Source organism: Mauremys mutica, chromosome 1 (assembly GCF_020497125.1).
Source record: "Mauremys mutica isolate MM-2020 ecotype Southern chromosome 1, ASM2049712v1, whole genome shotgun sequence".
In the NCBI taxonomy this organism is placed as follows: Eukaryota; Metazoa; Chordata; order Testudines; family Geoemydidae; genus Mauremys; species Mauremys mutica.
The window spans coordinates 108,599,766-108,627,399 of NC_059072.1; the positions used below are offsets into that span (position 1 = coordinate 108,599,766).

At 44.7% G+C, this 27,634-nt stretch overlaps 1 protein-coding gene across 12 annotated transcripts in view; it reads right to left on the bottom strand.

Annotated features, from left to right (window-relative positions):
* BICD1 (BICD cargo adaptor 1) overlaps positions 1–27,634 on the bottom strand; it is a 303,349-nt gene that overhangs the window by 274,762 nt on the left and 953 nt on the right. The gene's annotated exons all lie outside the window — the stretch shown is intronic.

Below are 27,634 nucleotides of genomic sequence, written 5' to 3' on the forward strand. Positions count from 1 at the left end.
AGAAAACTTTGCTGTGCCACTCAGCAATTATTTCTGCAGGGACCAGAGCGGTACACAAGCAAGCAGCATTTAGAGCCAGTCTGAAGCCACACACATGCAGGAGATGCACTCTTGCATCATGGGTTACCCTCAGGAGTGAGATATTGGGTTTGATTATCTTAGCCTCTGGAAAAGGGTACCAATATTCAGAATAGGCTCCCTAGGTGCTTGTAGTAACCCCCTTCACAACCCAACCAGACCCTTTGTCCCTTCTTGCCAATTCCCCCTTCCCCTTCCCTCCCCGCAGCAAACTCATGATATCTGGGACTCGTGCCAAGCTATGTGCCAGCCAAGGGACAGTGAGGAAGAGGTGTATGTAACTTTTGTGATTCACAGCTGTGAGCGCACTTACAATACTATCTCTATTCATTGTTTCTTAGGTTTATGTAGATGTGCCCTTGAGGACCCACTCCTCCACACTGGCAGAGGGCATCAGTCAGATAAGGCCACGAACCAGGAGGAGTAAGAAGGATGTGTTTCGCGAAGTGCTGCAGTCACTAGCGAAACAAGAGCATGGAGGGAGACAATTAATGAAAGAATCAGACTGGATAGCCTGGAAAGGAGAGAGGGGGAGGAGTGGATGATAAAGCTCTTGGAGGGCCAGACAAATTCTGAAGTCCCTCATTACGCTGCAGTCTGAGCACATCCGTGCACGATTCCCCCTGCAGCCAATACTCATCTCCATTTCATGCCCTCCCCTACCTCCCCACACACACATTCCTTGTGTTTTCCCAGTCTCTCACACTACCCTATGCACTCCATGCCTAGGGACTGGTTTCACAATGAAAGCTGTAGTTACACACAGCTGTGAGAGCCCTAGCAGAGAGACTGTTCCTCCTTGCCATGTTCCGTTTGATCAAAAATTTGTGCTTTGTCCTGGTATTAAACTTGAGTCTCTGAAATAAAATGAGAGTCTTTAGTTGTGTCATACATACGTTGGCCAGTGCTAACATTCAAACACAGAGGCTATAGGCAGGAATATTTGCTCAGCACAATTAACACTCAGGAAGCAAGCACTACAGAGGTCATTCAAGGCAGCACGTAAACACTGACTGGCCAAACGCATCACATAAAGACACAATACTGGGAATCATTGTAAAAATGCTCCTTCAATGCTGCCCTGATTCAAATAACCACCTGCTGTGCCCCTCTAATTACCCTGGTATCTGGCTGCTCAGAAACAGCAGCCAGCGGATCAGCCTCAGTGATCCAACCCTGGGGAAACTTTTCCCCCTTCACTTGACAAATATTATGAAGAGTACAGCAGGCCGTAATGAACATCGGAATATTTTGCTCACTGAGGTCTAACTGGCCAAAAAGGCAGAGCCAGCGACCTTTTAATTGGCCAAAGGCACATTCAGTGGTCATTCAGCACCTGCTGAGCCTGTTGTTGAAGTGTTCCTTGCTGCAGTCTAGCCTTTCCAGTGTAAGGCTTCATGAACCACAGAAGCAAGGGGTAGACAGGGTCTCCAAGGATCACTATGGGCATTTCCCCATCCCCCATTGGAATCTTCTGGTCTGAAAAGGAAGTCCCAGTGTGCAGCTTTCTATAGAGTCCAGTGTTCTGAAAGGTGTGTGCATCATGCACCTTCCCTGATCACCTGCACTGATGTCAGCAAAAAGGCCCCGGTGATCCACCAGTGCCTGCCAGACCATAGAGAAAGTAGCCCTTTTGGTTGATGTACTCTGTTGCAAGATGGCCTGGGGCCCAAATTGGGATATACATGCCACCTCTCACCCTGCTGCAGTTAGGGAATCCCATCAATTATTTCCTGCACATTACCAAGAGTCACAGTTCTTCAGCATTTACGTCACACTCCCTGTCAGTACCCAGCCCAAGCCAGAGAAGCTAGTGATCCAACCAGCAGACCAAATTCAGTGATGAATCCTGGTAACAAGCATATTGCGCATACAATAAGTAGCAGCAGCAGGAGGCAATTAATGGCCCTAAACACTTGCATCACCGCAACCCCCACAATGGACTTTACAACTCCAAATGATTTGCAACTGATCAGTAGCAGTCTGGAGTTGCCAGCTTCCAAACAGCAATCACCACTCACTTTTCCACAGTGAGGGCAGCTCTCATTCTGTTGTCCTACCGCTGCAGTGCTGGGGCAAGCTCCTTACATAGTTCCAAGAAGGTGGATTTGAAATCCAAAAGTTCTGCAGGACTGCTCATCATCCCATTAATGCATCACTATGCCCTCTCACCATTCAGTGCTTGTTTCCCGAGCCCAGTACCGATGATCCACCATGTGCAGCTGTTCCAGGAATGCCAGCAGCAGTCTTGAATTCTTTGTTTCCATGGCAGACAGCAGGGCAGGCACCACCGATTCACTCTGTTTTGCAGCTCATGAAATATTGCAGGACCAGCCGCGTTGTGTTCATAACACTCTGTGACATTATTGACGTGAACTGTGATTGTATAAATCATTGTTGCAACCAAGGTCCTATAGTTGCACCAAATCTTGTACAAAGAACATCAAGTAAGGTGTCTATGGAAAGGTGGCAATTTGTTAGTTATGATTAAATAAATATATGGAGATATACCTATCTCATAGAGCTGGAAGGGACCCTGAAAGGTCATTGAGTCCAGCCCCCTGCCTTCACTAGCAGGACCAAGTACTGATTTTTGCCCCAGATCCCTAAGTGGCCCCCACAAGGATTGAATTCACAACCCTGGGTTTAGCAGGCCAATGCTCAAACCACTGAGCTATCCCTCCCCCCATATGCTGTCTATATATGTGTATCATTTTAGTATTTGAAGTTATGAATATTGGCTATGTACTTGTATCTCAATGTGTTCGATTCTAAGTAGTATCAGTGACACATTTGGTCAGCTTCTTGAGAAACGACTATTCTCAGTAAGTGCCCAATCAAGAAACACTTAACTGACAATGGACTTTGGGAGATGCCAATCCACATCTGAGCTTTCCTTGGAACATTCAAACTAACATGTAAACAATGGCGTCAGCCTGCAAAAAGCTGAATCATTCATGGACATGCGACTTGCCCAGGTGGCTACAAACTCCATCTTGTTGCTGTGATTTTGCACTGAAGAACAAAGGGGTTTCCGCCCACAAGGGAGAGAATATAAAAGGCCTTGGAAGCCTCTCCATTTTGTCTTCAGCTGGCTCAAAAGATGGCCTCTCCACCCTAAAGAGATGCCTGAAAGAAACTGAGACAAACAACTGTTACTATGGGGGTGTGAGTGATTGCTTGACCCAGGCCATAAACCACAATGTTGGTCTGAAAAGGATTGGGCCCAGACTAGGAAGGAGTCTAGTCTGTGAAAAAAGCTTATTGGAACATCTCTGAGAGTGAGCTTTACCTGTATTCAGTTTCCTACTGTATTAGGCTTAGACTTGCGTGTTTTGTTTTATTTTGCTTGGTAACTTACTTTGTTCTGTCTGTTATTACTTGGAACCACTTAAATCCTACTTTTTATACTTAATAAAATTGCTTTTGCTTATTAATTAATCCAGAGTAAGTAATTAATACCTGGGGGAGCAAACAGCTGTGCATATCTCTCTATCAGTGTTATAGAGGGCGGACTATTTATAAGTTTACCCTGTATAAGTTTTATACAGAGTAAAACAGATTCATTTGGGGTTTAGCCTCCCAGAAAGACTGAATACTGAGTGCTAGGAAAGTCCCTGGTAACCGAGAAGCCCCTGGGCTAAATTAATCTTAGTTTCTGTAAACTGCAGGGGGGTGTGGCCCAACTTCTTGATCTGTGCTGTAGCCGACTGGTGTATCTAGCGCAGCAAGATGGGAGTGGAGGGAAGCCTTCTCTGGCAGGGCGGTTTGTTCTCGGTAGTATCCCAGCACATCTAGTGACAGTCTTGAGGGAGTTTCAGTGACCCAACCCATCACATGCTCATCACCAGACTGGTCAGCAGTTCAGGATCCATGCTGTCAGGCAGAGATGGCAGGCACACAGTTTACAAGGGCAGTTGAAAAATAACAGTGCAAAACAAAGTAGGAAACCCACAGAATTATGAGATGGAAAGAACTGCATCATGGGATGGCAAGCACACCCCCATGATCCACCAAGATCTGTTCCCAGAGCTCCCAGCAGCAGAGGGTGACAGAGGGTGGCGAGCTGCACTGTGGGATAGCTACCCATGATGCAATGCTCTCTTTGTCGATGCAAGAGCAACGACTGTGGATGCGCTCCACTGACACAAAGAGTGTTGTGTGGATGTGCACAATGGATGTAATTTAAAGTGGCTTATGATTGTCAACTTAAGTTAACTCTGCAGTGTAGACCTGGCCTTAGTCACATAGGGCCCCTCCATGGGACAGAGACAGGGGGCTGAAGGCTCTGGGAGGCTAACTAAGCAAAGTTTTTGAGAAATCAGCTCCTCAGGTACTAGACAAAGAGAGAAACCTCCCAATAGCAAGGAAACTGGGGATCTATGGAAATAGACAGCCTAAAAATCATTCTCTTCTGGCAGGGCTGCTTTGCCCTCCCCCAACCAGCATAAATCTTTCAGCAGCCATGGTGCACTGGCAAAGTTCTTGGCAGCTTTCATCCCATTCATACTATATATCAATAAGCAGATTTATTTCTCTGTATCATGAATTTAGGCCAGATCTTCCAGTCCACTTTGGTACATTTGCACTTGTGATTTATCTTACAATGAAGAAGTGGCTACTCAACCCTTCCGCAGCATTAAAGAATGGAGGAGATCATCAGTAAGTATGGAACTGATACAATCCTCACTCGGGCAAAACAGCCACTGAAGCTAATGGGAATGAGCAAGGCCTGGAGGACAAGGCCCTGTATGCTTAAAAAATAAGTATTTTTCCATGAAAACAAAGAGTGTACGAATATTAGAAATACCAAGCCAGGTCACGATGTTAATTTTAATCAAGGACACTGGAGTATGCCCCAGTTCTTATAGAGTACAAATTAATTTTTGATATCTGTGTAGATTTTACAGGACCTCAATATTAAGGTCTCATTTAAGTGACATTAAACTCCATGGAACTCAACTGATCTACCTTAGGCCAATAAAGGGATCCGTTAAAACTGAAGCTTTAGCCTTCCTACTTTATATAAGTGCACCAGGCCAGTTACCACTGGAAACTGAAATCAAATTACTGCAGGCTCAGCAAGGTCTGGAATCACTGAGGGCAATGCTGTCCCTGGGGAGAGGAATTTCCTCATGCAGCACAACTGTTATCACACCAGTTAATTAAGAAATGGCACTGACAAGTTACCAAGAAATTCTCTACCATTCTTCTTAGCTGGAGGGATGGAGATAAAGCACTCTTCTTCGTCAAGGGCACCTAAATACCAGAGGAGATAAGATTCAACCAAAACGCCTGCTCATCTTCAGAGCATGCTGCAAAACTCATCTTCCATCTGGACAAATAATTCTTAAAGGTGTTTGGGAAATTTTTGATGAAAGTTTTTGTTGGAAATTGCAGATTTGTCAAACCCCAAATGTTTCTCAGGAATGTGCAAGTTTTCCAGAGGCAAGGTTTCTCAGATCCAGGATGAAATTTCTGGTCAGCAAGAACCCACCATACACACACCTCCCCCTGAGAGCAGCCAGGCACTCGCCTAGAACATGGGAGACCCTGTTCAAGTCCCTGATCCAGAGCAGAGTCAGGGCTTGTTTACACTTAAAAGCCTGCAGTGGCTCGGCTGTGCCGATGCTACCTATACGGCCAGGGGGCTTCTCCCATCGGCGCAGGTAATCTACCTCCCCAAGAGGCGGTAGCTATGTTAACAGGAGAAGCTGTCTACACCATGGGTTAGGTCGATATAAGTGTGTCGCTGAGGGGTGTGGGTTTTCACACCCCGAGCGAAGCAGTTATATGGACACAATTTGCTAGTATAGACCAAGCCTATGTTTCTCTCGCTGGAGCAGTTTCACTTTGTATAAGTAAATAAATATTCATTGGGCCAGAGAGAAAGATAGAGGCTGACTCTCTGCCCCAAGGGTTATGACATTCACTGGGGATGTGGGAGACCTGTGTTCAAATCCTTGCTCCAATAAATATTTAATTATTTATACAAGTGGAACAATTCTAACAGAAGCCCTTGAGAGAAACTAGCTTGCTGGTAAAAGCACTCATCTGGGATGTGGGAGATACAAGTTCAAATCAAGGCATGAATTATGCAGGGCAAGGGCTTGAACCTGGGTGTCCCACATGAGTGTTCTGACGCTGTTAGAATTCCCTCCGAGACCTTTTTCCCGTCCGCTTCCCAAGAACTCAGTTCAACTCCAGACTTCATCACTCGGATATCTTTACTTGGCACACAGCAATGCTCCATGGAGTTGAGCAAGGTACATCACAGATACAAAGTTACACAGAAGAACTCCTCTTTCTTTATATACATATGCACACCTCATTGCATTTACTATAAACATTGCATCACACATTTTGGGATTGGCTTGGTTACTGTGTAGGAACCAATCCCCATTCCTCATGCTTTGTCCATATCTGACCTACTCTTTACCTCATCTTTACATTCTCAACTTATCTTGTCCATTGTTATTTTGTTCTTTGTAAATGGTTCCCTGGGTGTTCCCTCCCCTTATCTTAGCCAATTCAGACATTCTGTCTCTCAGCTCACTGACCCATTTACCTATCTTAGTTAGCACACACACATTCTGTTTTCACCCTAATGATCTGTTTACCTCCCTAATCCTGTCTCCCAAGAAATGAGGCTCTGTACTCATGTCAAGCCAGGCCTACAACCACCGTAGCTATAGACTAATCTGGGGAGCAATGTAGGAGGGTCTCTTTCTCTCTCTCTTTCACTGAAAAACTTTGAAAGGTTTCCATTTCATCTTGGTGCAGAATTGGAAAAGTTTTAAAATCTAACACACAGACAGACACACACAGACACACACACAAAGCCAAGTGCCTCTTCGACAGGATGAAGATGCATTTTGGGGCAGCAAACTCCAACTGTGACCTGCAGCTGCCCAGGGAATGTCAAGACATGGAGGTTCCGTGTGGCCAGCAACAAGTAGAATTTATGAAAAGATCACTGTGAAAATTAAACCTACCCATTCAATCATAGGACTGGAAGGGACCTCGAGAGGTCATCTAGTCCAGTCCCCTGCACTCATGGCAGGACTAAGTATTATCTAGACCATCCCTGACAGGTGTTTGTCTAACCTGCTCTTAAAAATCTCCAATGATGCAGATTCCACAACCTCCCCAGGCAATTTATTACAGTTCTTAACCACCTTGACAGTCAGGAAGTTTTTGTAATGTCCAGCTTAAACCGCTCTTGCTGCAATTTAAGCCCATTGCATCTTGTCCTATCCTCAGAGGTTAAGGAGAACTTTTTTTTCTCCCTCCTCCTTGTAACAACCTTTTATGTACTTGAAAACTTCTCCAGACTAAACAAAACCAATTTTTTCAATCTTCCTTCATAGGTTATATTTTTTAGACCTTTAATCATTTTTGTTGCTCTTCTCTGACTTTCTCCAATTTGTCCACATCTTTCCTGAAATGTGGCACTCAGAACTGGCCACAATATTCCAGTTGAGGCTTAATCAGCACGGAGTAGAGCAGAAGAATTACTTCTTGTGTCTTGCTTACAACACTCTTGCTAATACATCCCAGAATGACGTTTGCTTTTTTTGCAACAATTGACTCATATTTAGCTTGTGATCCACTCTGACCCCCAGAGCCCTTTCTGCAGTACTCCTTCCTAGGCAGTCATTTCCCATTTGTATGTGTGCAACTGATTGTTCCTTCATAAGTGGAGTACTTTGCATTTGTCCTTATTGAATTTCATTCTATTTACTTCAGACCATTTCTCCAATTTGTACAGGTCATTTTGAATTTTAATCTTATCTTCCAAAGTACTTTCAACCCCTCCCAGCTTGGTATCGTCCGCAATCTTTGTAAGATTACTCTCTATGCCATTATCTAAATCACTGATGAAAATATTGAACTGAACTGGCCCCAGAACTGATCCCTGTGGGACCCCAGTTGATATGCCCTTCCTATGGTCTCTATTTCAGGAGGTGACTACACATATTTGAGCAATAATGTGCTCAGTCATGGAGATGCAGGAGAATTGGCTGTGCTGCCCTTACAATCAGTCAGTCAATGTATTGAGCAGAGCAACTAATGGGCAGTCAAACACATTGAGTGGTGATGTGATCAGTTCTGGAGCAAGTGACTCGTGATAACACCACTCATCACCTGCCTGTAGCTGATGAACACCACAGAGATGGCATCAACACCACAGGCAGCAACTGATGAACAAAGTTTTAAAAAGAATCCACTCCCAAAGGAGATGATATTAGCCTACACTGTCTTCAGACAAAAAGAAGTGTCTCCTATAACTGGAGGGGTGTTAACAGGCCACTTCACCTTGAAACATATGTTAACTACTTATGCTAAACAGTCTGTTCCACCTTGTATCTAGCTGTGATTGAGTACGTTACATTTCCCATACTTGAAGAAGAGCTCTGTGTAAACTCAAAAGCTTGTCTCTCTCACCAGCAGAAGTTGGTCCAGTAAAAGATATTGCCTCAGAGTGGAGACAAAGCACTTTAGTTTTATCCCAGAGTAAACTAGGGGTTTGGCTACACTTGCAGGTGTGCAGCGCTGGGAGTTAAAGCTGTCTTCGTACAGCTGTGTAGGGAAAGTGCTGCAGTGTGGCCATACTGACAACTACCAGCGCTGCAGTGTGGCCACATTTGCAGCATTTGCAGCAGTGTTGGGAGTGGTGCATTATGGGCAGCTATCCCAGCATTCAAGTGGCTGCAACGTGCTTTTCAAAAGAGGGGAGTGGGGTGGAGTGTGACAGGGAGTGTGGGGGAGAGAGAGAGAGTGGATTTTTGGAGCCGACACTGTCAGCTCCCTGCCTTGCAAATTCTGACCACTTCCCCAACCCCTCATTCACTCTTAAATGCAAATAGCCTGCAGACCAGATAAGCAGCTGCTTCGACGGACTCACTTCCTCCCCCTCCCCCCGCCCGTGCTGTTTCTCTCCTCAAGCAAACACTAGCTGTGGACATTCATCCCCCTGCCTGCCTCATTCACAGCAAACAGCAGCTGTGTTTGTTTTTTAGATAAGCAGCTCCAGGAGCCCCGAGTTCAAAACAAAACAAAGAGAGGCATCATAACAAAACAAAGAGAGTTCTTTAGTTAAAAGCATTATGGGAAAATTCTGGAGTTCAGTTACAGCGTAGTAAGATTAATCACTGTTTACACTGGCACTCCAGTGCTGCAGCACCAGTGCTGCAGTCGTTATTCCCCAGGCAGACGTGGAGTACAGCCAGCGCTGTAGCCAGGGAGATACAGCGCTGTATGTGCCTTGCAAGTGTGGATGGTGAGTGAGTTGCAGCGCTGTAAAGCCACCACCAGCGCTGCAACTCTCCAGTGTAGCCAAGCCCTAGGTGAGGTCAACCAAAGGCATGAGGTAGAGTACTGGTCCTGTTTGTGGCAATGAAGGCAGGAGAGGTGGCCACACTGCAGTAAATCATTATCAGCAGAAAATATAAAGGCCTTAGGCAGGGGCAATGTTGCATATAATCTCAGCCATTTAACAGAAGAAGTAGATAGAACAACATCAAACCTACAAATGAACACATCAAAAGGAGTCTGAACAAGATACTGGAAATATGTTTGGGAGGGGATATAGGAGGCACTAATTCAATCTGGAATCTTTGGTGTGAGCTTTGAAAAACTCCCTGTAACCGTGCCTTAATGGGTCACAACTGAGGGTACCAAATTCAGGACAAACTGCTGAGAAATAGGGCAAACACAACCCAAAACTGGTGGTTGGTCTTTTATAAGATATACCAAACCAGCCACAAAAGTAAATTCCTGTTTCACCATACTGAAAACATAAAGGTAGTTTCCTCAGGCACTCCAGTTCTTATGTCACCACCAAAAACACTCCTTATCCCGAGTTGTATGACAAAATCACATGGCGTTGGATTATTTGTTAGCTATTCAAGGTGGCATTTGTGCCTTGATTAATGAAAGTTGTTGTTTTTATTCAAATCAGGATAAGCGCATTGAAACTGATGTTCACAATACGATGGACCACTTGAAAGTGCTGCATGATGTGGGCTCTGAAACTTCTGCATGGGATGACTCTTGGTGATGGCTGACCTCCTGGCTTCCGGATCTCAGCACTTGGGGGAGACGCATCGGGCTCCTGTTATTATTGGGACTAGTGGGATTTGTATGTGTGTTTGTCCTTCTGCAATGTTGTATAAACTGCTTCTCCACCCTCCTGGCCCGACTGGCAGACCCCAAACCGGTGCACGCGCTGGTGGCAGTAAATACACCTCAGTCCGCCAAGGGTTGGAGTGTAGGGGCAAGATTGCGGAAGATTGACGAGGAGCTAAATGGCAGACCAAGTACATGACTGAATGTGAGCGGCAGATGCAGGCCGTTCAGTGAACTTTGCCTGATAGACCCTGCCAAGATATGGTTTAGTATAGTTCAGTATATTTTCGTTTGTAAACAAGTCAGTTTATATAATGTGTGCAATTTATGAATGTAATGAATGTAGCCAGCTGTTGACCCCCTATGACCCTGAGATAAGCGTGGGGGATATAACATCATAGAGAACTCCCCTCGCCAGAGTCCTGCCTGGCCAACTATCCCGAACAGCCTGAGTCCCCTGCAGCCGCTCCACGCGCCTCAATGACTCCCCGTGCAGCTTGGAGTGTAAGTTCTTCCCTCAGTAAAGCCTTGCTTATTATTCTCAGACTGAGTGTCATTCTTTTGCCGGTATATTGGCCCCCCTTCCAGGCACAGGAAGGGGGGCCATTGTTCTTACTGTGGAAAATTACAGCAACAAGATGAAGTTTGGAATCACCTGGGCAAGTCCCATGTCCACGCATTTCACCTCCTCACAGCAGGAAATTTCATTAAGTGTAGATGGGTGTCTCCCATGGTTCATTATCAGTTAAATGTTCTTTTGATGGGTCATTCAATTTGAACAGTCCCTCCAAGGTGTGCTGGCTAATTACTTCGTGGGCGTTACCCCAGGAGCAAACATTTGAAATCCAAGTATAGAGCCAATACTTATAACTTCACATACAAGAATGATACATGCATACAGATAGCATAATCACAACCAGCAAATCATAACCTTTTCATAAACACCCCACTCGACACCGTTTCTACAATATTTGCTGCAAATATATAACAGTGGTTGCAACACTGATCTATCTCGTTATATTGTCATCAGATAACATCACACTCCCCGAATAAATAAAGTTTATAAAACACTTTGGGCTCCCTCCAGGATGAAATGTAAATACAAGTTACTTCTTACTGCAATTTATTTTTTCAGATCCCTGATTAAGAGAGGGCCATTTAAGGTGTGTCTACACTGCAATTAAAAACCCACAGCTGGCCTGTGTCAGCTTGGTCAGGTTGCTGGGGCTTGAGCTAATTGCAGTGTAGACCTGGAGCCTGGGCTTTAGGACCTTGTGAGGCAGGAAGATCCCAGAGTTCAGGCTGCAGCCTGAGCCCACATGTCTACAGTGCAGTTAAACAGCCCCTTAGCCTGAACCCTGTGAGCTGAAATCAGCTGGCACAGGCCAGCCACAGGTGTCTAATTGCAATGTACACTTAAAGACCATGGGTTTATCTACACTTGAGATGCTACAGCAGCATAGCTACATCGCATGTTGGGAACTGCTGTGCTGGGGAAGAATTAACAAGCTGATTTTTGTTCCATTGCCCAAAGTGCCAAACCATGTAGGACCAGATCCTCAGCTGTTGTCAATTGGCATAGCTCCATGAAAGCTGAGGATCTGGACTTACTGTACCAAAGTGAGATAGGCCTGGTCTACACTAGAAAATAAAGTTGGCTTAGCTACACTGCTCAGGGGTGTGAAAAATTCACAGCCCAGAGTGGTATAGTTCAACCAACCAGCAGCACTTAATGCAGCTCCCAGGAAGTGGCCGCCAGATCCCTGCAGTCCCTAAGCAGAGGTGTGGCCAGGTGGCTCCGCGCACTGCCCTCGCGCCCACAGATGCCACTCCCGCAGCTCCATTGGTCACGGTTCCCGGCCAATGGGAGCTGTGAGCAAGCACTTGGGCAGGGGCAGCGCATGGAGCCTCCCTGGCCGCCCATGCCCCTAGGGGCCACAGGGACCTGGCATCCACTTCCAGGAGCTGCGCAGCACTAGAGCAGACAGGGAGCCTGTCTTAGCCCTGGGCCCCTCCTGCGCCACCGACCTGACTTATCAGTAACCAGTTACCAGTCACCTATGAAAATAACTAGGACAAAATCTTAACCTTGGCCATGGCCCAGGCCCAGGAAGGAGAGGTGTGGAATTCCATAATCAAGTGGAAGGAGCTGTGAGACCAGAGCAATAGTAGACCTGAGAGACACACTCACCAGAGAGGCCAGAGGCTGCAGTAGGAACTGGGAAACTGGGTGAACTGAAGCTGAGGCTGCCTGTTGCCCTGATAACCTCCCCCCACACACTTCCAGCCACGATTCCCACACCTCTCTACCCCTCTCCAACCTTTTACACACACACAGTCCCCACACACTCCAGCTCAAACTCCTTTCCTCATCTAATCTTATTAGAGCTGGGCAGAAAACAGGTTTCCCAGCTGTTTGGCGGTGGTCAGGCGGGAAATGCTGGGAGGTAGGCGAAGCAGCGGGGATGCGGCGCATTCAGGGGAGTGGGAGGAAGAGGAGTTTGGGCGGTGGGTGGGGAGAGCTTGGATGCCGGTTGGTGCAGAGCACCCACTAATTTTTACCCATGAGTGCTGCAGCCCCGGAGCACCCACGGAGTTGGCACCTATGCTCTCTTTAGTTTAAGAAAAGGTTAAGGGGTGACTTGATCACAATTAATAAGTGTTTACATGGAGAACAACTATTTGATAATAGAATCTAGCAGATAAAAAGGTATCACAAGATCTAGTGGCTGAAAGTTGAAGCTAGACAAAGTCAGACTATAAATAAGGTGCAAATTTTTAATAGTGAAGGTAATTATTCATTAGAACAATTTACCAGGGATGGTGATATATTCCCCATCACTGGCCATTTTTAAATCAAGATTAGATTATTTTTCTAAAAGATATGCTCTAATTCATACAGGAATTAATTCAGGGAAGTTCTATGGACTGTTATACTGTATTTTAGATTAGATGATCACAATGATCTCTTCCGTCCTTAGAATCTATGCCTCTCCTGACCATTACATGCAGCCTTGCAATACAAAAATGAAGAAATTCAAATCAATATTTTGCATTATGTTTAAAAGGTATTAACATACATCAATTGTCATCTCATAAAACCTCACAGGTATGAAGCAATCAAAAATGTAACTGTTCCTTCTGAAGTGCAATTTAATGTGTTCAATATTCCCCTGACTGTCAAAATCTTTGCATAGGGAGGCCGCCAATCACAGTGGCGGCCTCCCTATGCTAGCTTTAGTACAAATATATAGAAATGGACAGTCTTGTGTCCCAAAGACTTTACAATTTAAATAGACAAGACATACAAAGGGTGGGAGGTCAAACGGTATGGCTATACTGCTCTCAGGCTAAGGTCTGTTGCAATCCCAGGGGGTGTGAAGCACACAACAGCAAAGGCCTCAGCATGGGTTGTCTGTGCCCACCTGGAAACCTGGATATTTAAGCAGTTAGCCAATGCTCAAGTCTGTGCTGCTGCAGCATCACTGCTTCAGAACCTGAGCTAGCTCCATTAAAGCTAGCTCTGGCATGTCTACACAAGCAGTAATCACACCCTGTCATTGTACTGCCCAAGAGGAAGTGACTTGCCCAAGGTCAAACAGCAGGTCAGTGACAGAGCTCCTGATTCCCAGCCCAATGCCCTATCCACTACTCCTCGAAGGCTCTCTTCCATGTTCCATTGTAACCCTAACCATTGTGTACAGCTCCACAACAAGGACTTGATCCTGGATGGTGTCAAATGCCTCTTGTGAGGTATTGGAACTGCAAAGGCTCGCGTCTTGCAGGGTCAGAGATTAAATGTACATTTCTCAAATACCACAATTGCAAAGAGCATCCCACGTTTCAGAACTCCACACAATAAACAATTGCAAGCTAACTTCTTAACACATAGCGTTACAACAATGGAAACTTTGTCGTGAGAGCGAGTATGAGATTAGACGGAGACAGCAGACGAGGAGAGGCACAAAGCCATGACAATAAGAGAGTTGGTTGGAATATATTTCCCCCCACAGAATAACTTAGACTTTGTCAAAAAAAAAACACCTAAAAATTTTGACCCAAATGTTTTTTGGCCAAAAGTCCAATTTTTCTATAGAAAGCACATGTTTTCTGCAAAAAAAAAATTCATTTACTCAACTCCCCTACCTGCAATTTTCCATTGAAAACCATTTTCAGTGGCAAAACTGCAACCAGCCCTAGTTAATAGCAAATGCCAATGTGAGGTTCCCATTCATAGCAGGGAAGAGGAGGGTTTGAAGCTGTTTTGGAAAGAGATCAAGAGAATGTAAAAAGAAAGGAGATAGGTAGACTACTACAAAAGCCTGGAATGGCAGCAGGAAAGGGTCAACCTCTAATGGAAAAAAGAGGATAGAATGGAGAACAGAAGTGGCAGAGCAGAAGGGGCAAACAGGGGAAGAGAGAGAGGAGATTGCAAAGGGAGATGGGTGAATAACAACAAAAGGCCTTTTGGAAGAGGAAAGTAGCTATAGACATAGATGGAGAATCAGTGAAAGTTTTTCATGACTGCGCTGATACTTCTAACACACAAATGTTGACAGGCAATGGATCAAGAAACCAAAATCTTTTTTTGCAAGGGAAATTTTCCTTCAGCCGGTTTTCACTCTGATCCTTCATTAAGTTTTTACAGTCGAGGAAGGGAGAGGGCGGGTCTTGTGATTAAGGCACTGGACTAGGGGTCAAGAGGGTTCAATTCCTGGCTCCTGCACAGACTTCCTGTGTGACCTTGGCTAAACTGTTTGACCTCCCTGTGCCTGAGCTCCCCATCTGTAAAATGGGGATAATACTATTTCCTTTGCCTGTCTTGTCAATTTAGATTGTAAGCTCATTGGGGGCAGGGACTGTCTCTCATTTGTTTGGGCCATATTGTGCTAGGCACTGTAGAGTGTCAGTGCCTCTAGGTTCTACTTTAATACAAGTAAATATGAACACACAATAAGTACAGCCGACATTGCTGACAGCCCAGGAGGTGGAATGAAATTTGGTGATCCATACAGTACTTTGGCTTGCTCTTTAAAACAGTGCAGCCTGCAATATGAAATCATTGTAGCTACTACAAGCAAAAGATAGTGTTACAAATGACAGATTTCAGTATTATGCTGAGGTAGTTTCTCACTACCAGTGTAGTCCTCTTTGTCCCTTTCGCCAGTCAGACACATAGCATGCTTTTTCATCAAGGCTTAGTCAGTGTGTTTTATATCACGGCAGGCACTTCCTGCTAAAGCACCCTACCAATGGCAACCATTGTTCAGGCTGGGTGCATTAGCCATCGCTCTGGCAGCAACCAAGGTCATGCTGACTCACTCCCTCTGGCTTTTCCTTTACATCCAGGGGCCGCTCCTGCCATAGACACTTGGGTATTCATAATCTTCCTGTCACTTCAAAGCTGCAATGCCATTCTTTACAGAGGGCACAAAGAATTGAATTGCAGTCTCTTAAAGGTTCTATGTATCAGATTTCTGACTGTTTTCCAAGTAGTTACAGATAAAAATGTGATTACTTTCCACTAAGGAAAGCTGATAAACCACTTGAAGGTTTCTTATTTTGAATAAGACAATACTCCTATGGAAATACCAGAGTAAAGGCTAGGGGGAGAAAATCCCCACAAAGGAGCTCCTTGTGGATTTCCCATAAATCATTTGGGGGAGGGTGCAGGGGCCCGTCCCACTCTCACCCTCCCTTCCCCCACAAACTTCTTCTGAATGGATTGAGCAGGAAAACAAGCAGATCCCAGGGAAGCAGCAAAATAGCAAGTGTCATCGGTATGCAGGCCCTGTGCTCTGTGCTGGCTCTGGGATGCCTTATTCTCCTGGCATTTCAATTCCAATGGGACGTCTTACTGCCAAGGTCCATCTTGCCCACTGCAATCCCTATGATCCCTTCAGTGAGGACTCCACACAAAAATAGTCATGCAACATTAGCTTTTCCTATTAAACATAGATAAATGATGCACCAACTCCCCAGCAAGGCCGTCCTCCCCATTTTACTTGTTAAGAGATTGGGGGGGGGGGGTGAGAGTTCCCCTGAGGTTAATATTGACTACAAATGCAAACCAAAAGAGCAACAAAATATAGGAATGACTGTAAAGCTAACTAGTCATAGCCCAGAGTATGACTGTAAAGTACTTTTCAAATGCTAAGTGCCAATGGTCTGTTATGGATGGCATTTCATTTCCTGCCCCCTTGGATCCTGAGCCACTCTACTGCACAGAAGAATGGAAAAAAGTTAGAGTCCTCTGAACCTGTCATGATCTACAGCAGTGGTTCTCAACCAGGGATACGTGTACCCGTGGGGGTACACAGAGGTCTTCCAGAGGGCACATCAACTCATCTAGATATTTGCCTAGTTTTACAACAGGCTACATAAAAAGCACTAGACAAGTCAGTACAAACTAAAATTTCATACAGACAATGACTTGTTTATACTGCTCTACATACTATACACTGACATATAGGTACAATATTTACATTTCCAGTTGGTTTATTTTAGAATCATATGGTAAGAATGAGAACGTCAGCCATTTTTCAGTAATAGTGGCTATGACACTTTTGTATTTTTATGTCTGATTTTGTAAACAAGTAGTTTTTAAGTGAGGTGAAACTTGGGGGTACACAAGACAAATCAGACTCGCGAAAGGGGTACAGTAGTCGGGAACGGTTAAGGGCCACTACACTACAAATACCCACTGTATCCTTTCATGGAAAACGGTGTTATTTAGGTGCCTTAAAGTTGTGCTCTTAAACCTACTTGTAGGCATCCAAATAGAAGTGACCTATATTCCAAAGTGGGTGAGCAAATGAAGGCCACATTGACGTCAATGGGAGCTGGGATTGCTCAGCACTTCTAACAAAACAAAAACAGCTGCTTCTGTGTAGGTGAGTAAAGGCAGATTTTATGTACCTCACTTTTAGGCCCCAAGATTTGAAAATTTTTGGCCTAAAACTTTAACAGGGACTTTACTGAATGTTCTGGAAATTCCAAAAATCACCATTTAACATCAAATCCAGCCAGTTTCAGTTGCACAGGTGTAAATCTGGAGTAACACCAACATCCTAAGTGGTGTTACTCCAGATTTACACCTACAATATGCAACTGAGAATAGTATTTGGCTCTGTATTGAGTGAAGCAAAGGAAAAGTTTAAAAATTATGATTTTTTTTAACGAAATGGACAACCACCAGCCTCTAAATTCTAGAGACGATAAGAAATTATCTAATACCTGATGAGTGCAAACCTTGAAAGTGCTGGACTCCTCCCAAGAGTTGCTGAGTGCTTTCACCTCCACAGGAAGTCAGTGAAATTAGAGGGCCCTCAGCACTTGGCAGCATCAGTCCCAAAGGCAGTCAATGCTGTTTGAGGACTAACCCATCAGACTATTCCTATGTGAAATAACTGTCCTTACTTTATATTATACAAAGAGTCAGGAAGACTGGAGCCATATCTTTGTGACCCACAACAGTTAGGTGCTCAAGCGTGGGATCTTTGTTACCCCTTCTCTGTTTTTTGTTTTGTTTTTTGGTGGGAAGGAACCAAAAGTGACAATGTATAACGTTCACGTTCCGCTAAGAGTGCGTAAGAATCCTGACCCCACTTAAGTCAATAGGTGTTTTGACATTGACTTCAATGGGGCCAGGATTTCATCCCAGGTCTTCAGATCTACTGATGTGCAGTACTGAAAGGATGGTACACTGTTAAAGAGGCCATTCTTCAGGTGAGGTGTTAAAATGAAATCTTTTCTGTATGTCTCTATCTCACTACATTTTCAGAAAGATTAAAAGATAACCCAAATCTCCTGACCAATACATTCTCTCAACATCAAGGTTTAAATCCAAAACTGTGTACAGCTGTTATTGCTCAGGGCACAAACCTTTCAGGTTTACTCAGACCAGTATAATTCTTTACTGCTTTGTAAAACATTGAGAAACCTTCAATATCTGGAAGAAAAATTATTGTCTTTATTTATGCAAGATATCAATGTTACAAATTATAATTCAGTGACTACTTTGAATTTTTAACAAATGAATAAAACAAGTGACAGGGCATGAGATTTTAAGCATCCCAGATTAAGCATGAGATTGGGAGCCAGAGTTCACTGGATTTTATTCCAAGATCAACCAGCAAATTACTACAAAGCCTTCACCTGAGGTTTATCTGTAACAATTACTTGGAGGCAAACTGGGGTGTGAATGCAAAAGAGGTTAAGTGACACGGGGCTTGTCTACACAAACAATTAGTTTGAGGGAAGCTGGGGTGTGAATGTAGCCTGCTGCAGATAGTCCATGTGGAACCTGCTGTGTGCATTAACAGTTTTTTAATGAGCTTTGATCTAGTCTTATTTGAAACAGGAGTAGATCAAAGCACATTAAATTGTTAGCACAGGTCAGCAGGATCTACACAATTAGACTGCAGCAGGCTAGTGCAGGGCACATTCACATTCCAGCTTCCCACAAACTAATTGCTCATGTAGACAAGCTCGATGTCACTTAACCTCTCTCTGCCTCAATTTCCTCATATGTAAAAAAGGGTAATAAAACTTACCTGTTTAATAGGAAAATGTAGCTAAATGTATTTTCCCTGTGCTCTCCCCCTCATCCAACCCAATTTTACAAATCCCCTAAGGGACTATCCCACAAAGCAGGATCATGATGGTGATACTGCCACAGAGCGAAGCAGCCAAAAACCTACATAGGTTCACTCTCAGCCTTTGGCAGGCCAACTGAAAGAATCGAGAATGTATCTAGCACTTACACGTCCCCACTCCAGTCACCGTTGTATCTGTGCGCAATATGGAAGAACACAAGTCTAGTATGTTTCAGAGGGACAGCTCCTCATTTATAAGGCACAGGTGTAAAGGGACCTTAATGTAAATGAGAATCTGGCCCAGAGATTATTCCAGATTGGCAAGAATGAAACTGACTCGACATCTTAGATGTGGAGCAGAGAACAAAGAAAGGGGAGGTGAAGAGGAGCAGAGAATGCTACAGAGGCAGCAGTCAAAAGCAATTTGAGAATGAAATGGTGGTGAGGAGGAACAAAATGTTCCAAGTATTATCCTAGACATGAGCAAGGAGAGAGATTGAGGAAAAAGCATAAAAGAATGAACTAAATTCAGCCATGGTAGAACTCTACTAATGTCAATGGACTTTCACCAGGGATGGATTTGTCCCAGTACTTTTCAGTTAGGGTGGAGATTGTATTGCTGTTTCTTTTGACTTCCAAATGTTGTTAAGTTTGATGGTGAAAGAAGCTCAGAAATAAAGCCTGCCTCCTAAAAATATTTTAATCCTTCCCCCCCAGACACACACACATACACACTGAGGAGTGGATGAGGAGAGTCCCCAATTTAGAAAAAAAATTAAAGCCCTAAGTCATGGGCTAGCTCTTTTTCACCCACTAAACGGTTCTAACTACTTCCATGGGTAGCTAGTTCAAAGGAACTGATTGGTTTAATAGAACACACAATTACGTGTCTCCCCCTCATATTCCTCTGTTACTACTGGTGCAAATATTGTACAAACTCCTGGGGAAGGGGACAAAGGGAAAGCACAGGCACTTACATTTCATCCAATATAATTCCTCCTAAATCAGGAGAATCTTCCTCCTCCTATCCCTCATTTAAATTTTTGTTTTATTGAGGTTAAAAAGAGAAGAGAAAGGAAAATGAGGAAAAGATGGGTATTCCACAAATAAAAGACAATTCAATATAAATTAATGGATTTAAAACCGCCCAAACCTGCCATTAGAAATGTAACAGCTATCCAACCCAACAGAAGAAGTGTGTAGTGCAATGTTGTCAGTAACTAAGCATTACACCAACTTGCCTTATAACAATGAGCTATTGAGAGAAATTCGATAGCAGGGGTGAGCTTGAAACAGTCTTGCATTGCAGAACTGCTCTTGGACACAAGGGAATTCATAAACCAATGGAAAGTCAGGTTCACAATGTACATAAAAAAATATGCTAAAGAAGAGCCTGGTAGAAAAACAGGCCAGGAAGTAGGATGCTGAAGACCAAGGATGTTTGTGCCCACTTGAAAAGTTGTTCAAGAAGTGTTGGTCCCTCCATAGACAATGCCAGAGATTAGGGGCATGTCTACACTGTAATTAAAAACCCACAGCTGGCCCATGCCAGCTGACTCAGACTCATGGGACTTGGCTATGGGGCTGTTTAAGTGCAGCGTAGAGGCTTGGATGTGGGCTGGAGCCCAGGCTCTAGGGCCTTGAGGTGGGACAGTCCCAGAGCTCAGGCTGCAGCCCGAGCCCAAGTGTCTACTCCGCAATTAAACAGCCTCTTAGCCTGAGCCCCGCAAACCCGACTCAGCTGGCACAGGTCAGCTGTGGGCATCTAACTGCAGTGTAGACATACCCAATGTAACCTTGAAATATTTTCCTCGGAATGTCAGTGGCACAGTGTAAATAAAAGCAACCCAGGTGCTGTTTTAACCTGTGTATTTGACTTTGAGAATTTTCCTAATCTTACTCTGATAAATTTACACCAATTGTTACTTTCGGCCAGAACTTCCTCTTCCCCACCATAGCCTCACCCCAATCACAGTTGCAAGAGAGCTCCATGTTCAGTTCTAAGTACAACAAATATCCAGATTGCGCATGCCGTGCCTTCAGGAGGGCAAAACTGCGGAGGCAGAAGATTATTTTTTCATAACAGATTCAAAGAAAAGATGGCAGCCAAATTATACAAAACAATTCCAATACCAAGGGCCTAATTCCACACAGATTAAGACCCTTAGGCCTGGTCTACACTAAGAAGGGGGGTCGAACTAGGGTACGCAAATTCAGCTACGTGAATAGCGTAGCTGAATTCGAAGTACCCTAGTTCGACCTACTCACCCGTCCAGACGCGGCGGGGTCGAACTCCGCCGCTCCCCCGTCGACTCCGCCACCGCCGTTTGCAGTGGTGGAGCACCGGAGTCGACCGCAGCGCTTCCGGAGTTCGAACTATCGCGTCTAGATCAGATGCGATAGTTCGAACTCCGAGAAGTCGAACTCTCCGTGTCGACCCAGAAGGTAAGCGTAAACCTACCCTCAGACTTAAAACTATTCAGTCATCCAGGGCTGGCTCCAGGCACCAGCGCAGCAAGCAGGTGCTTGGGGCGGCCAACAGAAAGGTCAAAACTCAATACTTCTTCTCCCACTTGTCCAGTCTAGGAACCCTGTAGAACACTTCCTCTTACCTTGGCCTTCCTTCAGGCCCTTTTCCATGGCCCTCCCCGGTCCTACTGTACCTCTGCATCTCTCTAGCCCTTCTTTCACTCTCTAGCAACCACAGAGGGACTGCAGAGATCTTTCCCTACCTATCTTCCTACAGCTTCCTCCCTTCAGGCTCACCACCCCAGCTCCTCCCACAGCTGGGCTTCTTCTTCAGTTGGGCCTGATGCACTCGCTAGGTGCAACCTGGTGTTTTAACTGAGGTCTCTGCTGCCGGTTAACTTTTTAGTGAAAAAGTGATTTTAGTGAAAAAGTTATTTTAGTGAAAAAGTGATTGCAAACATTATTCTTATTGCAGGAATTTGCACTGCAAGTGCTAATATGTGAACATGCAAAAACCCAAACTCTATAAAAGAACAGAAGAATAGTTTCCAGAAAACAATTAAATAGTATCTGTGGCTACACTTAGCACTTCAAAGCGCAGCCGCGGCAGCGCTTTGAAGCGCTAAGTGTAGTCAAAGCGCCAGCGCTGGGAGAGAGCTCTCCCAGCGCTGTCCGTACTCCACCTCCCTGTGGGGAATAACGTACAGCGCTGGGGCTTTGACCACACTGGCGCTTTGCAGCGCCGCAATTTGCAGCGCTGGAGAGGGTGTTTTTTCACACCCTGCTGCAGCGCTGCAAATTTGTAAGTGTAGCCAAGCCCATAGACAGTTAAGCCCCCAGTTTAACAAGATTTGAATAGTCCTACTGAATCCCTACCCCCGTGATTACAGGTACACATGTGCTTAAGTACCTTGCTGACTTGGTGCCTAAAAGCAAGACATTGCCACTGCAAGCCTAAAATTCAGTTTTTATACTTGAAATGTAAACTAGTGATGAACAGAAACATTTGTAAGATGGGGAAAAAATCAACAGAACTAAAAGAGCTTTTAAAATGATAAAATTCATGGAAATTTGGCATACTGTTACAACACTGTTCTGTCAATCCTCCCTTAAAACCTACAGCTATTACAATTGCATGTTACAGCCTTGAAAGCTGTAAACTCAGCAAAGCAGCATCTCTCTTTTCACCTTCCTACTAATTGGTCCAATACTTGGAAAACATAAGGATAATAGCTGATTGATTCCTCATTTCTTCCCACTGAATGCTCTTAAACCTGGATGGCAGACTTAATGTAATAACTACTGCGCTTACTGGAAGCCAAGTTTTCTATTAGGTCATTGATTACAGCCTCACATCTTTTGTATCATGTAACATCATGACACCTCAAAACACCAAACTCTTTGTTTAAAATATGGCCATTTTAACTATTGTACAAGAAATTTCAAGGGCCGCCACAGCAACTTGTATTTTAATGGTGGCACAGCATAAATCATATGTACAGAAATTAATATTTAATGTAATGCATTACAATTGAGTGCACCGCCACTCCCTACCGTGTATTTACTTTCCCATTTCACTGACCCATAATACTGAAAAATATTTCATTCCTTCAAATTTGAGACTTCCTGCTGCAGTCCTTATAGAAAAGTCCCTTTGAAGTGATGGGAGTTTTGAATGTGTAAGGATGGTAGGATTAAGATTAGTGGTATGTTTCTTACATCCAATGAGGCACATCCATTAGAGACAAAGGTTAAAGTGACAGGTCTGTCTGATCAGAGATCATGTGCAAAGAGTTGCTAATAGCAGAATGCAAAGGTATAATAATGAAATAATTCATTAACTGAATGAATACTTGTTTCAGTACAAATCTAGACTCAAATTCTATCCCAGTGTGCAAATGACTTCAGACACAGCTAACTCTTGTAGAAGCAAAATAATCTGTGTTGGGAGTTTCACTTATATCAGGAGCGGATTTACCACAAAACAAACTATAAGGTGGAACGGGGCCCCCAACAAAGGGGAGCCCCCAAAATGCAGGACAAATCTCATCTGATAACCTGCCCCCGTGTCCCGGCCAGAGGTGCAGCAGGGCTCAGGCAGGCAGGCTGCCTGCATACTATGGCTGGTGGCCCCACGCCGCTCCCAGAAGTGGCCGGCTGCTGGCACATCTCTGCGCACCCCTGGGCAGCGCACGGAGACCTGCTGCCCCCCTCGCCCCAAGGGCTAAGCAGAGACGTGCCAGCAGCAGTGCTAAGGCGGCTCCCTGCCCGCTCTGCCTCCCTCCCTCCGGGCTGCACCACTCCCAGAAGCTGCCAGGAGGATGGGGGAGGTGCCGGTTGCTTTGGGAGCCATGCCGCTCGAGGTAAGCGCCACCCCCCTGCGCTTCTCTCACACCCCCATCCCCCTACCCCAGCCCAGAGCCCACACCCAGCACCCAAACTCCCTCCCAGAGCCAAACCCTGCACCCCCTCCGCCCCCAACCCCCTGCCCCAGCCCAGAGCCAGCACCCAAACTCCCTCCTAGAGCCCGACCCCCGCACCTCCTCCTGCACCCCAACCCCCTGCCCCAATCAAGGTACCTCACTTTATTTTCATTTACTTCCCATTACTTGTAATATAGCAGGAGGAGGAGGATGAAAAAAAGAATGAAAAACGGGGGTGGGAGGGCGCGATAAGAGAGAATGTTCTTTTTCTTGGGTGGGTCCTGAGGGGGGGGCCCCCCAAAATGAAGCTGCGCACGGGGCCCCACTAACTCTAAATCCATCACTGACTTCTACCACTGCCTAGTCAAAGGTCTTTGTTGCCTACATGTGCAGCCCACACCCCAGAATACCCTCTGCAGTGCATGTTTCAGAAGACATACACAGGCTATTTTTCATAGGCTTTGGAGGGAGCCTGAACTGGGGCAACTGACTTTAGCCCCACCACACTACTCTGTCTGTCCATCCTGCTGTATAGGATCAGACTGGTTTAACACAGTAGTATGGGACACCTTCCTCCTTTTTAAGTTTTTGTTGTATTGTACACGTCAGTAACTGATCACCAGTGAAATAAGGGTTCACATTCTGGGCTACAATCACGATGCACCGAATGCAAGTCTGACAGCATTCTTCTTTCAATCTTACCGACTTGTTTCCATTGCATGTGTCACGGATCCACAGGATCTGTGCTATGCTCCAGCTTTTAATTGGTCTCTTAGAGGAATCCTTTTAGTGTGGCAGACTCCCAAGGAGTCTTACACTTCCTTCAGGTCAGGGCAGGTCACACAGCCTCACCACCTCCTAGACTGAGCATCTGCTGAGCTCTGCCCAGTGCTGGTGGAAGTCCAACTGAGATAGACTTCTGCTAAAGACTTGTACACTTCCCAGGGACTGAGGCAAGTATTTGCAGGGTCACCCAAGCAGCATTTTCAAAACACAGTGGGATTTGTTCGTCCACTGGAACACAGCACTGGAAGTCCTTAGGTCAGCATAGAGGAACAGAGAGGTCAAAACACAGTCCATTCTGGTCAAGCCAGAGCAATTCACCAGCCAAGCTGTAGAGAACTCAATTTCAGCCTCTCTCTTTCTCTCTCTGACCACCTTAGTCAGTCGCTAGAGAGAGCATCCACGTTTCTCCAGAACCAGAAGCCCACACTCTGTCCTGGGCTGGCCACATCTCAGTTCTTTGTTCCTGAGCTGGGGACTTGGTTGTGGTTTCCTAGGTGTCAATGTTTAAGTCACTGGGGATTTCTATAGTCTCGCTGGGATTCTGCATTGATATGGAATCACTTTCAGCAGGTTCCAGCCAGTTCCTTAACAATCCCATTCACTGTGGCTCAGGCAGCAAAGCAACACTCTCACCTCATGTCCTGCATTGCCCCCAAGCACAGACTTAACACTTTTCTCTCCACTGGGTAACAACACAAACGCAAAGGGAAACTGAAGATTCATATAAATGTGATAGAAAATTCCCACTTTGTCACAGTCTGCATCTTGGCTTGTCAACAGCAGAAAGCCGGGAGTGCCTGTGGGGTTCCTGCTGTGCCGCTATACAACCAAAATCCCTTAGACCAGTTTGACTAGACCACCTCTGACTGAATTCTAACTCCACAACGTCAACAGATAGACATAATTTGCTTTATTTTGAGCAGTTCTGAAGTTCACTCAGGCCACAGTGTCAATGGGTGTATTAAAAAATTAGATTAGAAAAGCAGATTAGAATGACAGACAGATTTGGGGTGAATCCTGCCTTCACAAGTGTAGAGGGCCTTATATGTAGAGCCCTGCAAATCTGCGGATACCCACTTTATATCTGCGGCTGTGGATACCCACTTTACTTCTGCTGATGCCGATACCCGCTTTACTTCTGCGGATGCGGATACCCACTTTATATCTGCAGATGTGGATACCCGCTCAACTTCTGTGGATGTGGATACCAGCTTTATATCTGCAGATACGGATACCCACTTTACTTCTGTGGATGCGGATATCCATGGACCATGTTTGTAGATTGCGGATCAGATGTGGATACAAATTTTGTATCTATGCAGGCCTATACTTATATGTAACAAAATCAGTGGCTCTTCTGCAGGGAGTGGGAGGAAGAACGGAATTCTGGGAGCCTGTTGAGAGGGTGTAAATGCCCTGTACACCACCATGTACAGCTCAGGTGAGTCGCCCTCCTCTCCAGAATTGATACATAGGCCAGAGAGGGCCAGGATCCTGGAACTCAATTAGCAACTGTGGAATGGTTTCTCTGCCATTTCATGTCAGGGAGCAAAAGGATTCTTCCCCTTCCTCCCTCAATGGTTATTTCCTATGCCCAGCCTGTGGGTCCAGAGACAAGGATTTGGTTCTGTGGACTCAATTCTGTGTTGATATGCACCCCATGCAATCCCACAGACTTCAGTGGGGGGTAAATCAGAACAGAATTTATACTTACAGGTTTTCTAATGTCAGCAAATCTTGTCAACACAGACATCAGGGGCTGAATAATTGTTCAAGTTTAATTTTTTCTTATTTAATCTAATTCCTTGCATTAACCATTGCCCCTGTGGTAATGCCCAACCCCATGTCCTCAGTAGTTCCTGATCAGCACTGATGTACACTGCTTTGAGAAGATCACAGCCAGATACCGTTACTTAGATCTCCTTTTTCCTATCAGTTACATTTTATAATTGCGCCTTAGAGTTCCCTTTTACTGCTGGACCACTTTTACCAGCTCAGCCCTCATGACAGTGCAAGTTACCCACCCCAATCCCTGAACCTGAGGGCACTGGTTTCAAAGCCTGAGCCCACTGCACTGGACCAGCGAGTTTTGGAGGTAAACATCAGCTCTACCTTTTATATAAGAGCTTAGTAAGCGCATGAGTGTGTGCAGCACAACAAATCAGATAACTCTGTTACAAAAATATTATTTCTGAAAACTATCCTGGTCACTGGAACAAAGTAGTTAACTTATCCCATTTATCAGGAGGTAAATCAAAACCTTTGCATGTATAAACAAAAATGTATAAAAGTGCTTACAGCTTATTTAGATATTTTGTTGTTTATAAGCTTAGTCAACATATTACTGTTCTCAATGAGAAATATCTAGTTCACTGTTTCTCACTGAATAGATCTTCCCTATATTTGATTATAAATGGCAATATAATTTTACAGAAGAAAAACATTACTTTAAATTTTCAGAAAAGATCATTCTTATACGCTTCCTCCTCTTCTCCAAAGGTTTACTTAATGACATCAGTGTAATTTTTGTGTGCAAATTAATTTGCTCTGTCTTTATATACAAAGATGAGAACATTTTAAAATGTAGTGATTAAATAGGATAATACTGGATATGCAAACACACACTACCATAGATGGAGTGTATGCTCATTGTATGAATCTTTGTTACTTCTCTTAATGATAAATATAGGTAGCAGGATGACATCCAAAGGTGAGGAATAAATAAAAGATTACGTGATCAAAGGTTATGTGTAACACTCATAATTATACTTCCCAGGTTCTACAAACTCAGCTGAAAGACACTCCAAAAATATGTATCAGATCAAATACTTCATCCTTTAAGGATGAGCTAGAAGTTTAATTTTCACTGATTAGTGTGATCTCATAACTATCTTCTGGCTGCTTTGCCCCTCCTGAATGAGAGGCTGCCCCCTAAATGTATATAAAGGTGTCTCTCTTTCCACATATTCCAATATACTGTACACAATATACTTATCACCCAAAATGTTACATACACGATTGTCCAGGTTTCACTTTAAATGAGAGCCAAACATTCAGGTATGACTGAAGTATTTCCCAGCGCTGCAGATGCCTGCCATTAGAAGTTGTGGTTCCCAGTTGCTATCTTACTACACAGGTTAGGGCAATGCC